Genomic DNA, 25,520 nt, shown 5'->3' on the forward strand with positions numbered 1-25,520 from the left:
GAGAGAATTAATTTAAACTGCTCTGGCTCAGGTTGAGCCAAGCAGTAGTTAAAGGCCTAGGCCAAAGTGGCCTCCCTGAGCCTAAGGGAGAGTGAGTCAGTCTTTATCACTCACCACAAGATCGTCTCCAAGCTGGGTTCTTCCATTCTGAACTGAAATTGATCAACTGACTTTTTACCCCTTCCTTTTAAAGAAATTTTCTCTTATGTCACCTCCCCTAAATTTTCACGTCTACCAATCACAGTAGATGCTTTTTTCCAGGACTGCTCATTCTTAGTTCTCATCTTCTTTTGTTCTCACCTTCTCTGGTTAGATTACATCTTCTGAGAACTTCACACCTCTTTGTTAAGCTTGCCTTTTGTAAGTTACTTGACCTTTTTAGGTACTACTTTAACCTTTACAGGTATTTAACACCTTTTTGTGTTAGATCTAAAAATAGACCTAGCTTAAGGTTCAAGCTTTACTATAAGGTATGAGTTAGGGACTTTCATTGTTCAATCAGGAATTTACAACTTTATCTTCCCCTAAGGCACTGTCTGAGTAGGGTGGAGTAATTTTTTTTTTTTAAATAAAAACCCTTACCTTCTGTCTTGGAGTCAATAATGTGTATTGGCTCCAAGGCAGAAGAGTGGTAAGGGCTAGGCAATGGGGGTCAAGTGACTTGCCCAGGGTCACACAGCTGGGAAGTGTCTGAGGCCAGATTTGAACCTAGGACCTCTAGTCTCTAGGTCTGGCTCTCAATCCACTGAGCTACCCAGCTGCCCCCTAGAGTGGAGTAATTTTAAAAGTTCCCAATACATTCTTGATTCTTGTTAGACCAAGTATCTCCATTGTTACAATAAGGGAATAACTAGACCAAATCTTATAAGGTACACTCTGAGTAGTTTTTAAGATTCACAATTTTGACACTGAATTTACCATTCATTCTCCACACATCATTCCCAACCCCTTTACCGGGAAAGGTGAGCTATGTTTAAGAGGAAGAGTTTTTAAGAATCAAAACATGTCTTCCTTCCTTCCTTGGAAAAACAAGTCAAGTTAATAAATATTTATGAAGTTCTTACCATGCCCTAAACACTGAGCCAAATGTTGGAAATTCAAATACAAACAAAAATAAAACAATCCCTACCTTCAAGGAATTTGCATTCCAAAAAAAATCCCAAATTTTGGAACCAAAACCCCAAAATCTGGTTACCTGGGCCCTTCCTACCTTTCTAGTCTTTTTATACCTTCCTTCTCTCCACATATTCTCCATTCATTGACACTGGCCTTCTTTCTACTCCTTTACGTCTCCCAATTCCAAGTGTTTTCACTTGCTGTCTACCTTGCCTGAAATGTTCTCTTTCCTCATCTCTGCCTCCTGGCTTCCTTTAAGTCCCATCTTCTGCAAGAAACTATTTTTCTGATTCTTCATTTTAGTGCCTTTTAAGAAATTGCATTGTCTATGTAGATACAATTTTTAATCATTGTTTTCTGACATCTTATATTCCAAATCCTCTTCCTCCTTTTCTACTCTCTCCTTTCCCCAAGATAGTAGGCAACGTGATATAGATTATACTGGCATGTTGTAAAAGAAGAAATACCATTTTTATTAATAATATATTTATTTTATATTTTATTTATATTGATATATTAATAATAAAAACACATGAAGGAAATGAAGTGGAAAATGGCATGCTTCTATTTGCATTCAGACTCCATCAGTTCCTTCTTTGGCTTTTTTCATCATGAGTCCCTTGGAGTTGTCATGGCTAATAACATTTAAGTCATTTACAATTGATCATTGTACATTATCATTGTTGCTTTGCTCAGTGTTGTCCTGGTTCTGCTCACTTCACTCTGCATCACTTCCTATTAGTCTTTAGAGGGTTTTGTTTTTGTTTGTTTGTTTGTTTTTGGTGATCATCCTGTTTGTCATTTCTTAGGGCACAAAGGAATTCCATTACAATTATATACCACCAACTTGTTCCAGCCATTCCCAATTGATGGATATCCCTCCAATTTCTAATTCTTTGCTACCCCAAATAGAACTACTATAAATATTTTTGTACAAATAGGTTCTTTTTCTCTATCTTTGATCTTTTGGGGATATAGTCCTAGTTGTGGTATGGCTAGGTCATAGGATATGCAGTTTTATGGCCCTTTGTGCATGGCTCCATATTCTTCTCCAGAATGGTTATACCAATTCATAACTCCACCAATGGTGTTTAAGAGTTCCAATTTTCCCACATCTCCTCCAACATTTATCATTTTCCCCTTTTGTCATATTAGCCAGTCTCATAGCCAGCTTCTTCCACCCTCTTCGTGTTCTCCCTCTCCACTGGCTCCTTCTGCTTTTCCTTCCAAGAAGCTCAGGTCTCCTTATCCTTTGACCCTGCTTCCCTGTTGGGCCATATATACTCTCTCTCTTTCTCTCTCTCTGTCTCTGTGTGTCTGTCTGTCTGTCTTGCTCTCTCTCCCTCTTATATTCTCTGCAGTGCTTCATATAGCAGTGCCCACATAAGGCAGGAACTCAATAATAAATATATTTTTAAAACCTTTACTTTGTGTCTTAGAATCAATATTAAATATGGATTCCAAGGCAAATGAAAGGTAAGGGGTAGACAATTGGGGTTAAATGACTTGCCCAAGTTCACAGACCAGGAAGTATAGCTACCTTGCTGTCCCTAATAAATAAATGTTTGTTTTTTTTAATGAACAGATGAATAAAATCATTTTGTGCTACTTTGGTTAAAGCCAATGAATATAAATCAAGACGTGATCATTGAAGACTTATGATATGGCTCTGCCACTCACTAGCTGAGTAACTCTTGGACAGATCATGTTTCCTTCTCTGTGTCTCAGCTTTTTCATCTAGAAAGTGAAGATAATAGTATTTGGATTAGCTATGTATCAGTTTTTTGATGAAAAAGGTTTATAAACTAAAAATGTTAGGTAATATAAGTTATTAATACAAATTCAGTCTGTGCTACATGTACGGTAGTAGAAGGAATACGTAAGGCATGGTCCCTATCTACTGGGATTTAGTGGCTATTTGCTGCAATAAGTAGTACGTATTTAAGCATTATGTGAAAATTATGAAAAATGTGGAAATCATAGTTTAGGAAGACATGAAATATATTAAAATAAATCTATTAGAGTATATGAAAATCAAATATATTACAAATTAGAGAGCATTCTAAAAAAAGCATAGACATTCATGGCAGGATTTAAATTCTAAGGTCACTTACAACTCTAAAATTCTATGAGTGTAAGTACTAGGTAATGTGGGCTAGATTGTAAGTGCTACAATTGTTCAGAGAATCAGTCTATCAAAATGGACTGGGATAGTCAAGGAAGACCTGATGGAAAGGGGTGAGAAGCATGAGACTAGATCTCAATTTGGATGGGCAGAGAAGAGGAAGGAAGAACATTATGAGGAAGTAAGAGCATGATGAAAAGAACAAAAAATAAATAGAAATGGACTCCCCCCTCCCTGTATCCCTTAGGTATGAGGAAAAAAAAGAACAACTTGTTGGATTCCTCCATAAATGTTAGAATCGTATTCCCTGAGCACTGTGAGAGGGTAGGGAGAAGAACATGATGCCTGTTTTATTTTATTTTATTTTTATGATTTCTATTTTAAATGGGACATGATAACACTTCAAATATGTGAAGGGCTGTCATGTGGAAAAAAGAAGAGACTCGTTCTGTTGGGCCAAACAAATGCAATGGCTGCCACCCACAGATTTAGGATGAGGTAAGGAAAACACTTCCTAGAAATTAAGTTATTCAAATGGGGAAAGGATTGCCTTGGGAAGTGGTGATTTTTTCATTATGGGAAGTCTTTAAGCCAAGGTGGAATGTTGCAGGGTGATTCCTCTTTAGGTTCAGGTCAGACTAAATGACCTCCAACCCCACTTCCAACTACATCTTATTTATCAGCTGGTAGGTCCATTTTCTCCATCATCGGTACAGGTTGAACCTTACCCATGCTTTCTCATCCCGTATGATTCTTGTGTATAACCCTGACTTAAATACTCTGGTGATAGCTTCTGATATTTATTCAGATCCAGAATAGCTCACTTAAAAGTCTGTATCTGGGGTCAGTCCCTATTGCTTTGGTTCAGAGAAAAAAAAGTGATCTCATGGGAAATATAGGGCTAAATACTAGCAAAAACCATTCAGTCACCTCTCAACTCTTCATGATGATGGAAGGTAAAGAGTCACTGGGAGAGGCATTTTTATAGGAAGAAGGGCCTTTCTGAGCCTCCTCAAATCCCACTCCTGTTTGCACCTAGGATGCTGACAAGAAGCCCAGTTCCAGTCATAATCTCCCATTCAGAATTAGCAGAGAAGCAATGAAGAGTTCAATGGAGTCTCTGAATAGCCACTAAGAACAATGGTTTTCTAAGTTTCTAAGTTTCCCACTAAGTGTGGTGTATAATTGAAAATCTGTTATTCTAAAAAAGAACTACATGTCCCAGGAGCCCACTGACTTCCTGTCATTGCGAACTTCCTATAGATAGGGGATATTAGGTGGGGACATGGAAGGTCCCACCTCTTTACTTCATGTCCTGAGCTTTGTGGTGGTAAGGCAAGCCATTTGAACTGGCTGATCAGCCATGGTTACGTGGTCTCTTTATTTTGCATCCTCTTTATTCCTTGATTTCTGATGATCATTTAATAAATCCCATGAAATATAATATTTTTATTATTAGAGATTATAACTTAATTTTTACAGTACTTGAACCCTATAGAAAAAGGAAGCTCAGGTCTACACCAAGACCAATCTCTTAAAGAGATGGCCACCAAGACAGTAGCCCTGGAAACCTTTTTCCCTCAAAGATATGTACCAGATTAATCTACTGAAGTATATAAAATGCATTTAAATCAGAGCTTTGTTGCTTTGGCTTAACATTCTAGAATCACTGTATTTTCACGGTGTTTAGAGCTAGAAGGGATCAACATAAAGTCAAACCCTTCTGTTTTAGGAAAACTGAAGCTCAGAAAAGTAAAGACTTACCCAAGGTCTCCTAGTGGATCAGTGGAAAGCTGAGTTTTGAACCCAGGTTTTCTGCTTCCTAAATGTGGAATCTTCAAGTTAGAAAAAAACTTTGGATGTCGTTTTCTCTTATTAAATTCTAAGCCACTAGGAGAGAGAGAGAGCTTATTGAACTTGAAGTCATTTAGTCTTCCATGAATGAGTTTCAGTCATTTTCCTGGAAATCTATTTTGATGAATCTGAGAGTCAGACCATTTGATGCTAGAGACAGAGGGGGAAAGAGATGAAGAAAAGGAATGGGAGAGGAGTTAAAGACTAAGTGTCAGTTATATTACAATTTATTATGGGGCCAGCTGCCTAATCCAGAGTGAAATAAATTCTCCCCCTTTGTAAATTCAACACGGCTCGGACTATATCCAGAACCAACATTCAGGTCCAACAGAATTAGTGCTGAGCTTTACATGATAGTCTCTTAGAACGGAACCATCTGTAAGTAATGAAAGAAAGCAAACTCCAAATAAAAAGCAGAATTTGTTCTTGGGGAAGTCCCCAGGGGCATAATTTAGGAATAATGCTATGAAAGTGGGCAAAGGAAATCTGAGTCTCCAGGGAGAAATTTTGCCCCAGGAAATCTGATTAGCCTGTATAGTAAAGTCTCCCAAACTCTACACTATTACTGTACTTCACCATGTAACAGTTAATTTAGTTTCTAGTAATAAAATATTATATTTTAAGAGGTTTATTAAAGATTATTAGAAATCAAGGATACAAAATAATAAACCATGTGCCTAGGGCTGATTAGTCCATTCACTTTTTACTCACTACATCTTGCAATATCCCAGTAGAGGAAGTGGTCCTCGGGAGGCAGAGAGCCCATTAAATACCAATTGTGATCTCACCCAGGAGGAGACTCAGGTGAGATTATAGGGAATTCTGGGAAGTACCAAGGACTTCTGGGGATTGAAGTCTGGGGTTCAAATCTCTATTTTTACATACTCCCCTGTGATTGTATTGGGAAACCAGTTTCCCCAAAGGGATCATGGAAACATAATCAACTTAAAGATTGCAATAATTTGTGGATAAAAGGAAAAGAGAAGAAAACCAATCATTGCTTGGCGCATTGACAAAAAGCCAGTTAGGGGGCAGTCCCCTTTGGCATAAGAGTATACATACAGTAAATGTTCAATCAACCACACCCAAACTTCATTCTTGATCTTATCATGCAGCTTGTGGTCTGTGGAGGCATCTTCATGGTGTCTTCTCCAAACAGTTCACTTTCTGGATTCGGAGAGGAAGCATGTTTCTTAATCTAAAATTTCTCTCTCAAGGAATTTAAACTTTGCAATTTAAAATAATAATAAAATTTACATTTTTACATACCCCCCCCAAGAGGGTGATTGAAAAAACACAGGGATCATTTAGGGATGTATGGCTGAGTTATGAGGTATATGAATCAATTGGCAAGAGAAATAAAAAACATTTTTAAAAATCCAAATAAAAAATAATTTCTGGATGAAATATAGACTATCAAAGTCTTATGTATAAAAATTCTAAGTAAAGGAAAAATAAATCTATAACAGGTCCTTGAATCAGGGCCCAATTAAAATGATATAAGCAATTAAGCATTTGCCCATTTAGTAGCCAGGACTACAGAAAGTTGCCACATTATGAAAGACAGAAAAAGGGACTAGATTATAGGAGCCAGGTAGGAGCCAAATTTGAGATCCTTGTCTGTAAGAATTTTCACAAAGAGTGTGGATACAAGGAAGGCTTACGTCTTAACGTATGTCAAGCATCACAACCTTGAATCTCACACTAGGTTCAAGTCCTTTGTATTGGCTTAGAAGTGCATCGATCCTTCCTGGATTGGTTTCTTCTTCTTCTTCTTCTTCTTCTTCTTCTTTTTTTTGACCTGTGTGCTCTTTTGGTACAATTCAGGTTTAGCTTTGTGCTTCTTTGGCCCTGTGCAATGGCTCTTGTTCTGTAATCAGACAGAATCATTAGGCAAAGTCCCATAATTTTTTTTAAACAATTAGTGGCATCATTTTTACAGTCTCAAACTTTTGGGGCATGGATTGACATTATAGAAAATATATTTAAAACTTATATTACTGCAAACTCAAAAAGTTAAAGAAAATCTTATTATTGGTGACATGTGCTTCAAATATAAAAAGGAGAGAAAAAAATAAAAGACTGAAATAGTATATTGCACATGCAAGAAAACTATAATAATAAAAGAGTTTTTAAAATAAAAAATATAGTTTATAATCATTGACACACTGTCAGCTAAGGAAATGTAGAATACAAGGTTTCTCACCAAAAATGAGATCCATTTCCTCTTCATACCTGGCCATGATCCACTGTGAGTACAAGCAAATTAATTTCACAATGTAACAACCTTTTTTATTTTTGATTTTGTAAATTGTCACATAGAGGATGGATGGACTTCATCAGAACTGGTTACAATTGTATAACAACCTTTGGAAAATTTAATGAGCTAAATATCTCAAACTGATTTTAAGAGGTCCTTTAGACATGAGTTTTAGATTTTTTTTCAACAACTCTGATCATTTTGCTGCCTGCCTCCAACAGGAGGTAAGGTCCATTTTAGTAGCTGAAGTGAAATACAATTATAATCCCCACCTCCCACATTTATAAAAATGTGAACAGATGGGACATCACAGTCTCATACCAAAGGAGCTGGGAAGTTAATCCCAGGGCATGGTACCCCTCTGAATGACTCCCAAAAGAGGAGCATCTCTCATTTATAACTCTTCAGCTCACTTTACCCAACATCAACAGTACAGAGGTTTGAGTTTTTCCTAGACTCCTCTGCCACATTTTTTTAATGATGTCTAGATTTCTTGATGATGTTCTAGACCCAAATAAGTTTTACTTTGTTTAAAATATCTCAGCCAAAGTTGAAACATTGCTACACCTGAAAAACTTGTGACAAGTATCCATTTTCTTTAAATGTCATACAGCAGACTCATGTAAAAAATGATAGTGTGTTTTGTTTGCTATTGTAATTAATTGGGCTATTTGAGAATTTGGGGGATATTGATACCTACATATTTGTACTACTGTTCTTTATAAAAAAAACCAGGACCAATCTTTTAAGGATTTCACTTATTTATTTATTTAAGGATTTCAAGGATAACATTCACAATTACTCAGGGCAAACAAAATACTAGCAAATACCATTCAGTCAACTCTCAACTCTTCATGATAATGGAGGGTAAAGAGCCACTGGGAGAGACATTTTTGTTGGAAGAAGGGCCTTTCTGAGCCTCCTCAAATCACGCTCTCATTGCACCCAAAATGCTGGCAGGAAGCCCAGTTCCAGTCCCAATCCCCCATTCAGAATGAACAGAGAAGCAAAGTTCAGTGGTGTTTCTGAATAGCACTAAGAATGCTGGTTTCTTAAGTTCAGGGAAATCTCTGATGATGGTTTGCATCCTAATAAAGCAGCCCACTAATTATATACATTTATTTATATAGCGCTTCTGACTTCTGAAAGGGTTCTCTCTCACTTGGGGCACGGAGGATAATGCTGCACACAAGATACTTGTTCTAGCCTCATTTTTAAAGATGAGGAAACTGAGTCCCCAGAGAAGTTAACACAGGACTGCAACCACAGCCCCTGCCTTTGATCTCCTAGTGAGATGGTCATGTATGACTTGGCTATGGAAGAGTTGGCTCAGACTGAAACTTGTGGGATGCTCACTTCCAACTGCCAAGTATAGCTTGCTCTCTTGTGTACTGTTAAGCACCTTCAAACTGAAGTGTTCCACGAGAATGCTCTCAGGAAAACTCTGAAACATGCTGGGTTACTACTCTACCTTAATTAGTGAAAAATGACTCTTCTGGGACAAGAACAACAGGATTGCCAAGAAAATGTTACCGTTTCCTCGGATGTTGACTACAATTGTCAATGATACACGTGAGAATAGGGAATCTATCTTCCTAAAGACAACAAATGGACCATTTGCCTTTAAGACTCACAGAATCTCCAAGTTCAACATAATATTAGAGGCCATCTGCCCCATGAGATCTTAAAGATGCTTGGAAGTTCCTTCAAAAAGCTGTTTCTGTGCCTAACAATTCTACATGGTTAGGATATTATTCTAAAGAAAGAATTCCTAAAGATTCCTACCAAACTCATAGAAATCTTTTGTACGTAAAAATAGGAAACAAAGCTAAAATAATTGATAGAATTATATTTTTACTTAATTTCTATTTTGTTTCAATCAGCAAAAAAAATCCACCTTCTCACCCTCCTATCTCTCCCTTCCCCAACTGAGAACAAAGCAAACCCCATTACAAACATGTGTGGTCAAAACGGATTTTTCCACGTTGGTCATGTCCAAAAAAGTTCTCTTTCATCCCTCTGAGTACTTCATCTCTCTATCAGGAAGAGGGGTAGCAGGGGTCATCGTAAGCCTTCTGGAATCAAGGCTGGTTTCCCCATTGATGAGAATTCACAACTTTTCAGAGTTGTATGCCTTTACCAAATTGTTATTGTATAAATGATTCTTGCAATTCTGTTCACTCTGTATCAGTTTATACAAGTCTTTCCAAGTTTCTCTGAAACCCTCTCCTTTATTGATTCTTAGATTACAAGTATATGTCATCACATTTACATACCATACCTGGTTCATCCATTCATGGATGTCTCCTCAGAATCCCATTCTTTGACACATCTAAAAGAGCTATAGATATTTTTATACATCCTAAGAGTTTGAGTGCTTTAGGAGGACTCCTTCCCTTAATATAGTCTTTCCTAAGTTTTCTCTCTTCCTTTCTTTCTCTCTATTTTCTTGCAGAGTAAAAAGCAATCCATGTGTGTATATAAATTTTTCTTTGCTTTGACCAGTTCCTATAAGAGTGAGATTATAGTATTAGTCACTCCCCTCACTGACTTCTCCTTGTTTGTTTTGATGCCTTGTGCATTCTAATTATGTAAGATAACTTTCCTTAACCTCAGTTTCTCTCTCCTGTTTATTCCTTTTCCCCTCCCTTTCCATTTTTTTAAAGATCAAGATACAACAGAACCTCTCCCAAGCCTTTTCTAATTAGCCTGCCTATATGACTCCTGATGATGATAAGACTCAGAGTAGACATATGTATCATCTCCCCATATTTGAATTTAAAAAGTTTATCATTAGTCTTTTATCATTGTTTATTCATATTCATTTTATTTTTTTCTTATTCTTGTCCTCTGTTATTGTGATGGTTACTAAATCAAGTGGGATCCTGACTACAAGCTCCTGGGTATTTGAATTCTTTCTGGCTGCTTATGATATTTTTTCTTTGACTTGGAAACTGGATTTTGGCAATGATAGTTCTGGGAGTTTTCATTTTGAAGTTTGCTTTTGTTTTTTTCAGGTGACCAGTCACTATTCCTACTTTGCCCTCTGTTTCTAAGAGATCTGGGCTGCTTAAAGATTTTTTAAAATAGGACATTTAGGCTCCTTTTTTGGTCATGGAATTCAGATAATCCAATGATTTTACATTTTTTCTTAGTTTTCTAGGTCAACGACTTTTTGCTGTGAGCTAACATATTTTCTTCCATGTTTCCAGGCTTTTGACTTTTAATATTTCTTGTTGCCTAAAGAAGTCATTGTATTCTATCCATTCTACTTTGGGCAGGAGTTTATGGCTTGAGAAAGAGATAGATATAAAATAGTTTCCCTCTTGGTAACCTCAGCAGTTTCCACTAAACATTTATGTGTGCGTATACATATATGTATACGTATATGCATATATCTCATGCCAAGCTGTTAGTTCACTTTCCAATTTTCTCTCCATAACTCTCATTTCTTTTCCATTTCCCTCCTCAAACACTCTCATTTCACTTATTAAAAAAAAAAAACCCTTTGAAAGTTCTTTTCAAAACTTTTGCTTAATCTTTTTCAAAATTTCTAGTTGAATTTCTGCCTAAGCTATCTTTTCTCTGAGACATTGCTTGTAGATAGTTTGAAGTCATTCTCTTCTGAATTTGTATCTTGAACTTCTCTGCCACCATAATAACTCTTTATGGGGTTTTTTATTTTTTGTTTTTTTGCCATTTTCCCACCCTACTTTCCGACTTTGGACTTGATGTTAGGGCTGGGCTGGGCCAAATTTCTGGAGGGAAGACTTGGGCTGGTTCTATCTTCTATCAAGAGTATTGAGTAGTGTTTTATTTTGAGTTTTCAGGGTCAGAGTATATATACGTGTGTGTGTGTGTGTGTGTGTGTGTGTGTGTGAGTGTGTAATGAGTAAGAAGTCTAGAAAGAGCCAGGTTGTGGAAAGCTTTAAAAGCTAGATATGTTTGTAATATAGTCTAGAGGCTTAAATGAGAAGGCACTGGAGTTTGCTGAATGGGTCTATGTTTTGGGAAAGGGGAGGATCACCTATATGGTCAGACTTACTCTTTCATAAAATCAGCTTGGTAACAGGATGAGAGGACTGAATTGCATTAGAGAAACCAGTAGTCTCAGGAGGACATGATGAGTGCCTAAATTGTGGCAGGGACATATGGGACAGATTTTATAGAAATATAAATGAAAAGATTTGACAACTTCCTGGAAATAGAGAGTGAGGAAAACTGAACTGAAATGACACAAAAGTTAAGAACCTGGGTGCTTGGAAAGATAGTTTTACCCTCAATATTAATAGAGAAATTTGGAAGAGGGATGGAATTTGGTTTTTCTTTTTGTTTTGGCGATGTGTGTATGTTTATAAGATAATAAGTTATATTTTGAACACGTTAAATTTGAGATGCCTCCTGAACATCCATTTCAAAATATCCAGTTGACAGATGGTAATGTGGGATTGGAATTTAAGAAAGTTTCTCAGACTGGATAGTTATATCTATAGCTTTATCTTTGTGTGTACATGTTTACACAGACATATGCATTACATATACATATGTGTATACTCAATCATAAAAGTATAGTGGAAACTGGTGTTACCAAGAGAGAAAATATTTTATATCTATCTATTTACCTATTTAGATATGTTTATATAAATAATATTATTAAATAAAAATAAATATAACAAATAAAGATATAAATAAAAATAGATATACTTATCTATCTATCTATCTATCTATCTATCTATCTATCTATCATCTATCCATCCATCCATCCATCTGTCTGTCTGCCTATCCACCCATCCATCTATCTATCTATCTATCTATCTGTCTGTCTGTCTGTCTGTCTGTCTATCTATCTATCTATCTATCTATATATATATCTATATATACATATATATATATATATATATATATATATATATATATATATATCTAGGTGACCTCACCAGTTTTCAGAGGTTACGAAGAGAGAAAATGTAGAGAAGAGAGCCTTGGTGGGAGTGAACATTCACAGTTGGTGGGCATGACATGGATGGTGATCCAATAGCAAAGGATATTGAGAAGGAATAGTCAAACAGGTAGGAAGAGAAAGAAACAGTAGAGAACAAAGTCATGAAAACTCAGAGAGGAGAGAATTATGAGGATGTGATAATCAACAATATCAAATGCTACAGAAAAATCAAGAAGGATGAGAACTAAGGGGAAAAAACCCTATTAGATATGGTCATTAATTTGTAAGGGTGGGAATCAATTAAGTCAATTAACCAACCCAATCACTCCACCCCACTTAAAGTAACAGAAATATACAATGCCTTGATACTTTAACCAAGCAATAACACCTCTATTGAGACACATGTAAAACCCAGTGGAATTGCGGGTCAGCTATGGGAGCAGGGTGGAGGGAAGGGAGGGAAAGAACATGAATCTTGTACCATGGAAAATATTCTAAATTAATTAATTAAATAAAAAATTCCAAAAATCTTAAAAAAACCCATATACCATCAATCAGACATAAAATATAAAAATAAATAAATCATATTCCAGATTTTTAAATTTTTTAAAAAAAGGAACACTTCTATTGAATCAATAAATCAGTTAAAGGCTTTAGACTAGGGTCAGAATATCCTTGCTCAATTTAAAAGTCTTTAAATCCACTGGATGAAATAGTGATGTTGCACAGGAAGTATATCGGGATTGCCTGAGAGGTCAAGTCCTGGGGAGCTTTATAAGACAGGAAGCTAGTTTGGACTTGGGTGTTGGAGTGATTTGCAGCTTCCTGGAGAAAGCTGTTCCAGCTAAGCCCTTCAAAAGAAACCAAGTGAGGAGGGAGGACAATGCCCCAGCTCTTCCTACCCTCACACCCCCCTTGACTGGGAGATAACCTTATTAATTTTAGATGGTTGTAGAGTTTGGATTTCTCATCAGGCATCCAAGCAGCATTCCCAGGATAATAATGGCTTGTGCTAGCTCAAATTTGTATCAAGAGCTAAGGACAAACTGGATGCACTGAGGAAAGGCAGATTCAAGACTAGAAGGATCCCAAGAGGAAAATCTACCTCGTGTCTAAGGGTAACTTCACAAACACTCAACAAAGACAAGAATAGGACTTCCAGCAGCCAGGAGGCAGGGATTACTCCATTGCCACCTGTGCTTCAGAACTTTGAACTCACTAGGTTCTGTACTATTCCGGGGGAGGGGAGTCAAGACTTTTCAAGTCAAGGGAATGTTTTGTACAAACTAGTCTTCCTGTGCCACCTTAGGAAGACTCCTTTATAAAAGGTAAGTTTGGCTAATTAATATTAACTGTTAATGGGGGAAACGTCCTGATGGAAAGCTTACAAGTTACAGCATTAGAAAATCATCCCGATGTAGACTCTAAGCGATCACCCTAACGCAAATAACATGGAAATAGGTCTTGATCAATGACACATGTAAAACCCAGTGGAGTTGCTTGTTGGCTACAGGAGGGGGTTTGAGAGGAGGGGAGGGAAAGAACATGAATCATGTAACTATGGGAAAAAATTCTTAATTAGTTAAATTAAAAATTTCAAAGAAATAAAAAGAAAATCATCCCCAGCTTCTCAGGCCTACCCCTAGAACCCTGAGGGGATGTATGCCAGCTGCTTTCTGATGTTGGAACTTTTGAAGGAGCAGTTTCAATGGACTGATGAGGTCAGAAGTTAGATTGCATGGATTTAGAAGAGTGGAAAGAGAGGAAGTGAAGGTGAAGAATGTAGACAGCTTTTTTCAAGGAATTTAGCTGAGACATGTAGGAGAGAGAGGATGAGAAGGGAAGACTCTAATGAGGCTTAAAATATATATATGTATGTATTTAAGGATAGTGGAGACCTGAGCACCAGGCAGCAATAATAGGGACAGATTGAAAATTAAAAAGTGAGGATGAATGATAGTGGGACAATCTTCTAGATGTATAAGTGGAATTTTGAACCCTTGGATTTCATCCCCCAGAAGTCCTTCAGTATTTCCCCGAATTCTTTTCCTCTCTCCACCACCTTGCATAGTCACGTTTATATTTAGGTTTCTCTTTTTTTTTCTCATGACCTGTAACATTTTTTTTTGTGGTTGAGACTGAAATATATTAATTAGGTGGTCACCAGGGATTTAATTTCTAAATCCCAAAATGAATTACTAAAGTAAATGGAATTTATGGTAGTTCATTTTAAATATTTACAATAGAAGGGGGATATTAAGGAATGGGAGAGAGAGAGAATGAAAACTCTGGCTTCCTCTGAGCCAGTTAGAAATTTCTAAGCCCCAGTCAGGGGAAGAGAGTCTTGTAAACCTTAAAATTTCTTAGACTTATAAATGATGGAAATTTCACCATTGGGAAATTTCATACTTGAAAAATTTCCTACTGATAGTCTATTGGAATGTGAACCCCCTTGGCATGGGAGGGTCTTTCTCCTCCCTTCTTAAGATTACTTTAGGACAGAAACCTTTTGCTGAACAATGGAAAGCGCTTTGACCTATGCTTAAGCATAGAACAGGAAGTTCTTTGAGTCATGATTGATTTTAGAATTGATACAATAGAGATACTTGGAATGATAGAACCAGGTCTTGGAACTTACAATCTCCACCCTACTCAGTCCTAACAGGATTTAGGAAGGGCTGTAGCATAGATCAAAATTTAATTATTTGAGAATATGACCTTCAACAGACATGTGCAAAGCCACAGACCTCTGGGAGGTCCTGGGTTAAGCTAGAGCCACCATTGGCACAGGGAAGACATGGACAGTGATTGGTAGATGTGAGAACTGAGGGGAGGGAACTGAGATGGTTTCCTTAAAGATAGAGGGGTCTGAGGACTGAGGGGATGTTGGAGAGGTTTTGCTCTGAGAGGTTGTGCTCTGAGAAGCTTGCTCTGAAGGAAGCTGGAGGTGGAGGCCCCTGAGACTGTTTCTCCATTTTGGTCACGTGAGTGATAGGGACTGATCTCTTTTCTTTGCCTCTGCTATCTAAGGGCTTGGGCCTTTTGGCCCAGCCTAAACAGAGGTGGTATTTAAGCCCTATTCCCTTCTCTCCCCTTTCTCTCTCTCTCTCTCTCTCTCTCTCTCTCTCTCTCTCTCTCTCTCTCTCTCTCTCTCTCTCTCTCTCTAATACTCTAATACCTTTCTTCCTCCTGTTTGTAATTAAACTCCATAAAAGGTTGACTGCTGACTTGAGTTTTCATTAAGGAATTACATAGCTGAATTCCTTGGCGACCTTAAATTAATATATATCAGTCTTTTAAAGTGATTTCCTTGTCACAATCTCAAGACGATGGGTCTTACCTGGAGGCTTCAGTCCTCCAGAAAGGCAGGGGTCACTAAGTCAGCCTTTCACTCACCAACAGTAATAGTCTAAATGGAAAGAAGTCTGGGTGTCTGTCTTCCAGTCTCTCCTCCGAGTCAGAGCCTCCTCCAACTTGAAACTTGAATAGAATATCTCTTGAATCCATCTTCTTCTGCCCTTTTGGTCCTCTTAAAGACCTTTTTCTCTTGTGTCACCTCCCCTAAATTTTCACATCTACCAATCACAGCAGAAGCTTTTCTCCAGGACTGCCCACTCTTTAGTTCTCACCTTCTTTGGTTAGATTATATCTTTTTGGGTTACTTAATACCTTTTTTGGTTAGTTCACCTTTTGTAGTTACTTAACACCTTTTTGTGGTTAAAATGTGTAAATGTACTTCAAATACTGAGTTATTACCTTTTGGGGATTAAAATCTAAAAATAGATTGTGGATTACAATTCAATCTTCCCAATAAAGGAAGAGCTAAGTATCTTCATTGTTATAATCAAAGGAGAGCTAAATCCAGTCTTCACAGATCAGACCAGGCTGGATTTAGGTAGTTCTTTTACTTTAGCTATTATCAATAAAACTTTAGAAAATGTAATACTTAGTTATTAAATATTAATTTTAAAACCCCACATAGAGAAGATGGGATTGATGATGTATGTAGAGGACTCTGCCTTGGTGAAAACAGACCACTCTTCATCAGAATAAAGAAGGAAACAATAGAGGGTGATGTCAAAAGGCTGTAAGATGGGAAGAAGGAAAGAAGAGGAACTCACAGTGAATAGCCTTGATTTTTGCTGTAAAGTCCTTCGCTGTGAGGGTGGGAGGAAAGCTCATAAAGTAATTACAATAATTTTTTTAATCTAAAATTAAATTACATTTATTTACATAAAATTAAAATATAAAATTGTATTTGAAATTAATTTAAAGAGTGTCTAAGTAAAAAATTGTGGTGGGAATTTTGAAAAAAATATAAGGGTGCTATAGTAAGTGGACTAGGAAATCAATTAAAGAGGAATAAAAAAAGAGTGCTTTGTTGCAGGGAGGGCCCAGTTGAGATTAAGTTGTACACATTTGTGGCACATCTAGTGTGACTTCTGTATGACTTGAGGGAGAATTACCCATTTTACATGAACTCCTTGAAAAACTGGAGATCAGGATGGCAGAAAATAGATTTCAATCAGCATCTCATGCTCTGTAGTATAATGATCTCAAAGTGAATAAGCATCCTGTACATAAAAGGTTACCTTGTGAAAATTTCTTTTAAAATGAGATTAAGTACCCTTTATAAATATGGCCATTGAGAAGAACTTTAACCAAATAAGGGTTTAAGAAATAAATATAAAAAATATAAAATAATTTTGATTATATAAGTGTTTATAAAAACAAAATCAATGTAGCTAGAATAAGAAAAGTCATTGGTTGGAAAAATATTTGCATTAAATATCTCACGAGTTCAATATTAATGATAAGAAATGAATGCAAATCTACATAACCAAAATTATTCTCCAAGGGAGCAGCTAAGCCATTTGGCTTAGCAGATTGGGAAACAGGCCTAGAGATGGGCATTCCAAGGTTCAAATCTGACTTCAGATACTTCCTAGCTGTGTGACTCTGGATGAGTCACTTAACCTCCATTGCCTAGTCCTTACTGCTCTTCTGCTTTGGTACCAATTTACAATATTGATTATAAGATGGAAGGTAAGGGTTTTTTTTTTTTTAACTATTCTCCAAAGGATAAGCGATTTAAGGATTTGAAAAGTTTACAAAAGAATCACAAAGTTTTATCAACCATATGAAAGATGCATCCAAATCACTAATAATAAGAGAAGTGCACATCAAAGTAATTCTGTGGTTTCTCCTTATACATTGGAAAATCTTGTAAAAGATGGAAATAGTCATTGTTGAAGGAGCTGATTAATTCATTTTAGAAAGCAATTTGGAATTATGCTTTTAAAAGTGATTAAAATATACATGTTCTTAAAAAAAAAAAACCAACCCTTACCTTCTATCTTGGAATCAACTGTGTATTGGCTCTAAGGCAGAAGAGCAATAAGGGCTAGGCAGTGGGGGTTAAGAAACTTGCCCAGGGTCACACACCCAGGAAATATCTGAATTCAGATTCGAACCAAAGACTTCCTGTCTCTAGGTCTGGCTCTCAATCCACTGAGCCATCTAGCTACTCCCTACCCATGCTCTTTAATCTGAAGATCCCACTGTTAGGCATGTTTCTAATAGATCAAATATATAGAGAAAAGGACTCTTTATACCAAAATATACCAAAAGAAGCAATTTTTGTGGTCCTAAAGAACTAAACAGAGAATGCTCGTTGACCTGGGAATGTTTATACAAACTGAGGTAAAGGAATGTAATTTCAGCATAAGATGTGTATAACTAGAATTTTGTACCCCAGGACTCCATTACCCAGAATCCCACTTTTGTCCTCACATTGTGTCCTTAGATTTTGGAGATAAAGTTTCTGTATCCCCATCCTCTTGCTCTCTTTTCCCACTAATGTGGAGTCTCTTTACTCAGGCTTTTACTTTTGTCTTTTTATTTCCTCTACTTCAAGTGATGTTTAATAAATCTTATAAAATATAATACTTGGGGTTATTGGATATCAATTTTAATCTTACAGATGTGACATTAAAGAATTCAGGAAAACATGTATATATACTGAAAGAGTGAGATGAGTAGAACTGGAAAAACCATATACCCAATAGCTATAACAATGCAAATGAAAAGGATAGAACAGATAGAAACCAACTGGCCAACCCCAACCTGCTCAATGTATAACCATATGTATAACCATAATGACTAAGCTTAACTCACTTATCCCTGGGAAAAAGTAAAGAAAATAGATTCACTTTTTTAGATCTGAGGGACAATAAAAATGGTCATTCCATACCGTATCAGACATGACTGATATGCTGGTTGTTTTGTTATTGAACTAATTCATCTTCTTTTTCTTTTCAAATCTTCATAACATATGTAAAAATTAAAATTATATCTTAATGGTAAAAAGATTATATTTTAGGAGGTTTATTAAATGATCATTAGAAATCAAGGAATAAAGAGGATACAAAAAAATCCACATGCCCATGGCTGATTAGCCATTTCAGAATCCCCACCTTACCACCATCACTGCTAGCTGCATGCCAAAAGAGGAGGCAGAGTCTCAACGCCCACTCACTTTTTCCTCTGTCTACAGGAAGTACATAATGACAGGAAGTCAGTGGGCTCTCGGAATATGTAGTTCTTTTTTAGGGTAACAGATTTTTAATTATACATATAGGATGGCTTAACAATGACTTATTCAAGTCAACAAGCATTTATTTATTTATTGGAAATTTTTATTTAATTAATTAATTTAGAATATTTTTCCATTGTTACATGATTCATGTTCTTTCCCTCCTCCCAACCCCCTCCCCTAGCTGACGCACAATTCCACTGGGTTTTATTTGTGTCATTCAACAAGCATGTATTAAGTTCTTCCTCTGTGCCAGGCACTGTGCTAAATGGTAGGGATACAGAGAAGGGAAAAAATAATAGTGTCTGTTCTTAAGGAGCTCCCAATCTAATGCAAGAGACCACTTGCAAACCGCTCTATGTTATCAATTTATATACTGAACAAATCCTCAGAGGGAAGGTGGCATCATGGGGCATTGGGAAAGGTTCTTTTCAGAAGGAGAGATTTTAGCTTAGACTTGAAGGAAGTCAGGGAAGGCGGGAGGCAGGGATAGGGGAGGGTGTTCCAGACATGGAGAACAACTGGTGAAAATGAAAATGCTTAGAATGGGGAAATATCTTGTAGGAGAAACAGCAAGGAGGCAGGTGTTTCTGGATCCTAGAATACATGGAGAAGAAATTGCAAAACTGGAGCTATGGGAACAGGCCAGGTTTGCTAGAGCTTTAAAAGCCAAGGCATGTGTTAAGTACCTACTATGTGCCAGGCAATTTGCTAAGCATTGTAGCTAAGCCCAAGATTTTACATTTGATCTTGGGGGGGGGGGGTGTGACTTAATTGGTTGCCCTAAAAATTACGATCCCCAGGAAAACTACTATTCCCAGCACCCTACTCACTTCCTGTCATTACATGCTGCCATAGACAGGATATATATTGGGTGGAGTTCCGTGACTAGTGCTCTTTTTTTCCTTCCTGTTGACGGCTTGGGTGGAGTGGGCATTTTGAGCAGATAGAAAACTTACTCACATGGTTCTATTTTGTCAGATAATAAACTTTAAAAATATAATACTTGAAGTATTAGATATTAATTTAACTCTTACAGAGGTAGCTGGAGAGGAGAGGACTGCGTGGTTAAGTATACTCTTTAAGAAGATGACTTCAATAAAGCTGAGTAAAGGTGAACTGGAATAGGGAGAGACTGAGCCTGGGAGATCAACCAGGAGTTTATTACAATAGTCCATGGATGAGGTGATGAGGGCTTGCACCATAGTGGCTATTTCAGAAGAGAGAAAGGAGTGTATATATAAGAGGTTTCACACGTAGAATTGGCAGGACTTGGCACCAGATTGGATGTGGGGGTAAGAGTAAGGAGTCAAGGATTACACCTAAATTGTGAGCCTGGATGATTGGAAGGAGGACGGCATTCTTAACTGTAATAGGGAAGTTAGGAAAAAGGGAGAGTTTGGGGAAAATGACCCCATGCAGAAATGAATGTAAGAAGGGAACAAAAAAAGAAAAGGGTTTTTTAAAAGAAGGATTTATTGAAACTTTAATGTGTGCTCAGCTATAAGGGTTATGTGCTATGAGTGAGACTTAAAAAAAAAAAGACTTGCTTTCAAATATTTAAAGCATAGTTAGGGAGATAAAACCAATTCACCGGGAAAAAATTAATGACCATGCAAGGAAAGCACGGAAGGTACAGACAATTACAATTCAGTTTAATCTCACAAATATTTATTAAGCATCTACTCTGAACACAAGGCACTAGGATTAGAAGCAAAACAAACCAGTCCCATCCCCATAAGATACTTACAGACTGCAAAGGAGAGATAACATGTATTCAGAACCATATTTGAATTAGAAGAGTCGTGTGATGTGTCTTCATAAAGTTCTACTCAAAAGCCTCATTGTGCCAGTGGAGGGGACTCTGAGTTATTGGAAGCTATGCCAGTGGCTCTGGCAGGCTCTAGTGTGCTGAAAAGGATTAGTATAAGATCCCTGGCATGAACCTACTTTCTGAGGACCAGACTCATTGGCTTGCTATTCGATGAATTCTTTGGTCATGGCAACTGATGAAACAAAGAAAAAGATAAATAGCCATTGGTTGGGTGCATCCTATTTTTGCTTCTGCAATGATGTGAAAGAAAAGTGAGCAGATGAGTCTTAGGATCCCATAGTTTTTAGACCTTCTATAAACATTAATTTTTGCTACTGATATGTTAAATGTTTGATCTTTGTCCTGGGCTATGTTACAGTGGACCTAGTACTAGAGAAATGGAATCATGCCATTTTGACATTGAGTTATAAGGGAACCCAGAAAACAGAAGGAAGTTAAACCTAAGTAGAGAGATGATCATAGGTTCTAATAGAAGCACAGATTTTGAGATTTGGCCAACACCTCAGTGATCAACCCATACGAACAGAATTCTTATCATTGTATGTCCAGCAAATGGTTATTTTGCCTCTGCTTGAAGACCTCAAAGGAGAAGGGACTCATCACCTTCCTAGGCAGCCAACTGCACTTTTGAACAGCTCTAATTGTTGAAAGTTGCTGCTGTTGTTGTTATTGTTGTTTTTTGACATCAGAACTGGCCTCTTTTCAGCTTCCATTCATTGTTCCCTGTTCTTCCCTAATCCCTTTTCCACTTGACAGTCTATCAGAGACTTGAAGACAGCTATTGTTTCTCTCCTAAAAATTGTCTCTTCCAGGCTAAGAATGTTTTGTTCCTTCAACCAGTGCTTATATGACTTGGGCTCAAAGTCCTTCACGATTTTGGTTGCCCTATTCTGGACATGTTCCAGCTTATCGATACCCTTCTTACAGCACACAGAATTGAACACAATATTCCAGATGAGGTCTAGTGAAGACAGTGTACAGTTCTAAGTCCAACAGCTTTTTCACTGCTACATATTAATTAAGAAAAGGAATTGAAAAATTTAATAAGACTCTCCAAACACAAACTTTGACATGCATTAACTTCAACACAAAGATAAGTAGAGTAAAAGCAAAAACAATGAAAAATACATTGGTATATATAATTCAGTACTAAGAAATGAGAGACACCAAAGGCTTACACAGTAGTCTAATGCTTACACAGCATGAATACTTTATTTGGGGGAAAAATGGAAAATATTGAATGTAGCAAGCACCAGATAACATCATTAAAATGAAATCATTTCTAATTTAACAGATAGGAAATTACTTATTATTAATGTTGAGGATTATTCCTGAATCATCTACATATGGATTGTCTGAGGATCAATGTGTTGGGGCAAAAACTGAAATGAATACAAAGCTAGAAGAATAAAAATGAGAAAAAGATAGGATGTGAAATCAAAACAACTTCAGCTTGGGTTATTTAAGCATGTATGAATACTTTAAAAATGAGAAATCTATGAAAGAATGTAATCCACTCTACGAAATTTCATACAGAAGTTTAACTGATAAAAATCAATTGCCATAAAGAGGGCACCAAAAGAGGCTTAAAACCACCTTTATCAAGAAACAAGGGATCTCCTTGACAAGGTAGAGATATCACAGCAAACAGCAGCACTAGTATAAAATAAAATCATGCATACACTCTTACAAAGATGGTCAAAGATTATGAAAATTATCAACTCACAGAACAGTGAGAAGCAATGGAAGGAAAAACAAGAATGAAGAAAGCTGAGTAAAAAGAATTCACTTAGCCAAGCCACTAACCCCATGGACATTTGAGAATAAAAAGAGAAGGACCACACAACAAGACCAAATATGAAAGATCTATGACAAACTTTCATCAAGGACAGCAAAGCCCCTACATCTAATATCTTAATGCCAAATGTGAAAATGGTACTAAAGAAGACAAAGATGAGAAAGCAGCTGACCTAGACCAAGTATCAGCAAAGGGGATCCATGCTGGATGTAACACAGGTTTCTGGTCAGTCTTCAAGGTATCTGAAGGGAGGGGATGTTTCCAAAGATATAATTGATCAAAAAGCATAAAAACAATCTCTTAGATCTTACTTCTCTCTCTCTCTCTCTCTCTCTCTCTCTCTCTCTCTCTCTCTCTCTCTCTCTCTCTCTCTCTCTCTCTCTCTCTCTCTCTCTCTCTCTCTCTCTCTCTCTCCATATATATGAAATGTCAGGAACCATTGGTCAGGGCAGCTAGGTGGCTCAGTGGATAGATATTTCATTTTCAAATGAAATAATGTACATAAATCGTGTTGTAAACAATAGTCGTCTGTTATCACAAGAGACTCATATTTCCAATTTCATTTTCATCTGGAAATATTGCCAGCACTTCATACTTAATATGTTCAATATGGAACTTATCATCTTTACCCCCAAATTAATTATTCTTTCTGACACAAATAGCTATTTTTCTTTAAGGGAACATGTTTCTAAAGAAATCTATAGATTTCTGGACTTGTATTTTCCTGAATGAAATGTTTTCTTCATTTCTGATTCTTTAGTAAAACCATGAACCGTTTTTGATACTGCTGGTTGTACCTGGGGTGGGTTGTTCTTGACCTAAGTGCAGATAATAAGAAGTTTCTGTGAAGGTAATAATTTTCTGTTGGACAACTTCTCAAAGATCCCAAAGCAAGGTGGCAATGAGCTGCAATGGAAACAGACCCAAATTCAAATCCTGACATTTCTGTTTTACTACCTGTAAGATCCTGGGCAAATCACTTCATCTCTCTAGGCTTATTTTCCTCTAGGAAAAACGAGTTGGTTAGGCAAGATCATCTTTGTCATTCCTTTCATTTCTAAATGATATTATAATCTTATTATGTTATGATTTCTGTCAGTGGCATTTACTCAGGTCTCCTATGCTTCATTCTTCATGTTTCCTCACCATGCTATTGAAATTGACTTCTTTTTTCTTATTATTTAATTTTTAAAAATTCAATTTTATTTTCAAATCTGCGTTCTCTCCCTCCCACCCCCCAATCTCCTCCTGAGAAAGAAAGAAAAACAAAACATGGTACATACATGTATAGTCAATCAAAATAAATTCCCACATTAGCAATGTCTAAGAAAAAATGATACCTTAATCTACAACCTGAATCCATCACCTATCTAACTGGAAGTGGGAAGCATGATTCATTATGAGTTCTATGGAATTGTGGTTGGTCATTGTATTGATCAGAGTTTCTAAGTCTTTTAAAGTTGTTTGTCTTTACAATCTTTTGGTATAAATTTCTCTGTTTCTGTTTGTTTCACTTCATCAATTCATACAAGTCCTCCCAAGTTTCTCTGAAACTATCCTCTTCATCATTTCTTATAGCATATAAATGCTCATCACATTCACATAGCATATTTGTACCCCAAAGAAATAATAAGTAAAAACACTTGTACAAAAATATTTCCATCTACACTTTTTTTTTAAACCCTTACCTTCCGTCTTGGAGTCAATACTGTGTATTGGCTCCAAGGCAGAAGAGTGGTAAGGGCTAGGCAATGGGGGTCAAGTGACTTGTCCAGGGTCACACAGCTAGGAAGTGTCTGAGGTCAGATTTTAACCTAGGACCTCCCATCTCTAGGCCTGGCTCTCAATCCACGGAGCCACCCAGCTGCCTCCTACACTTTTTATAATGGCAAAAAACTGGAAAATGAGGAGTTGCCCTTCGATTGGGGAATGGCTGAACAAATTGTGGTATATGTTGGTGATGGAATACTATTGTGCTCAAAGGAATAATGAACTGGAGGAATTCCATGAGAACTGGAACAACCTCCAAGAATTGATGCAGAGTGAAAGGAGCAGAACCAGGAGAACATTATACACAGAGACTGATTCACTGTGGCACAATTGAAGGTAATGGACTTCTCTACTAGCATCAATGCAATGATTCAGGACAATTCTGAGGGACTTATGAGAAAGAATGCTGACCACATCCAGAGAAAGAACTGTGGGAGCAGAAACACAGAAGAAAAACAACTGCTTGATCACATGGGTCAATGGAGATATGATTGAGGATGTTGACTTTAAATGATCACTCTAATGCAAATATGAATCACATGGAAATGGGTTTTGAACAATGATACATATAAAATCAGTGGAACTGGTTGTCAGCTTTGGGAGTGGAGAGGAAAAAGGGGAGGGAAAGAACATGAATCATGTAACCATGGAAAAATATTATTTTTCTTAAGCCCTTACCTTCCATCTTGGAATCAGTACTGTATATTGGTTCCAAGGCAGAAGAGTGGTAAGGGCTAGGCAATGGGGGTCAAGTGACTTGCCCAGGGTCATACAGCTGGGAAATGTCTGAGGTCAGATTTGAACCTAGGACCTCCTGTCTCTAGGCCTGGCTCTCAATCCACTGAGCTACCCAGCTGCCCCCATGGAAAAAATCTTCAAAATTAATTAATTAATTAATTAATTAATTTTAAAAAACAAAGGGCAATGGAGAAAAAAATCTAAATAATGTTCCCATTTAGAGCTTGTCTTGGTGTACAGTGTGAGATGTTGGTCTATACTTAATTTCTGCCAGACTGCTTTTGAGCTTTCCTAATAGTTTTTTGTCAAATCATGAGTTCTTGCATTAGTAGCTAGTATCTTTAATTTTATGAAACACTAAGCTACTGTGCCCATTTCCTACTATATACCCAATTGGTTCCACTGATCGACCTATTTCTTACCTAGTGCCAAATTGTTTTGATGATTATAGCATTGTAGTATAATTTGAATTAGCCTTCCACAAGATC

This window comes from Monodelphis domestica, chromosome 6 (assembly GCF_027887165.1).
Source record: "Monodelphis domestica isolate mMonDom1 chromosome 6, mMonDom1.pri, whole genome shotgun sequence".
Classification (NCBI taxonomy): Eukaryota; Metazoa; Chordata; class Mammalia; order Didelphimorphia; family Didelphidae; genus Monodelphis; species Monodelphis domestica.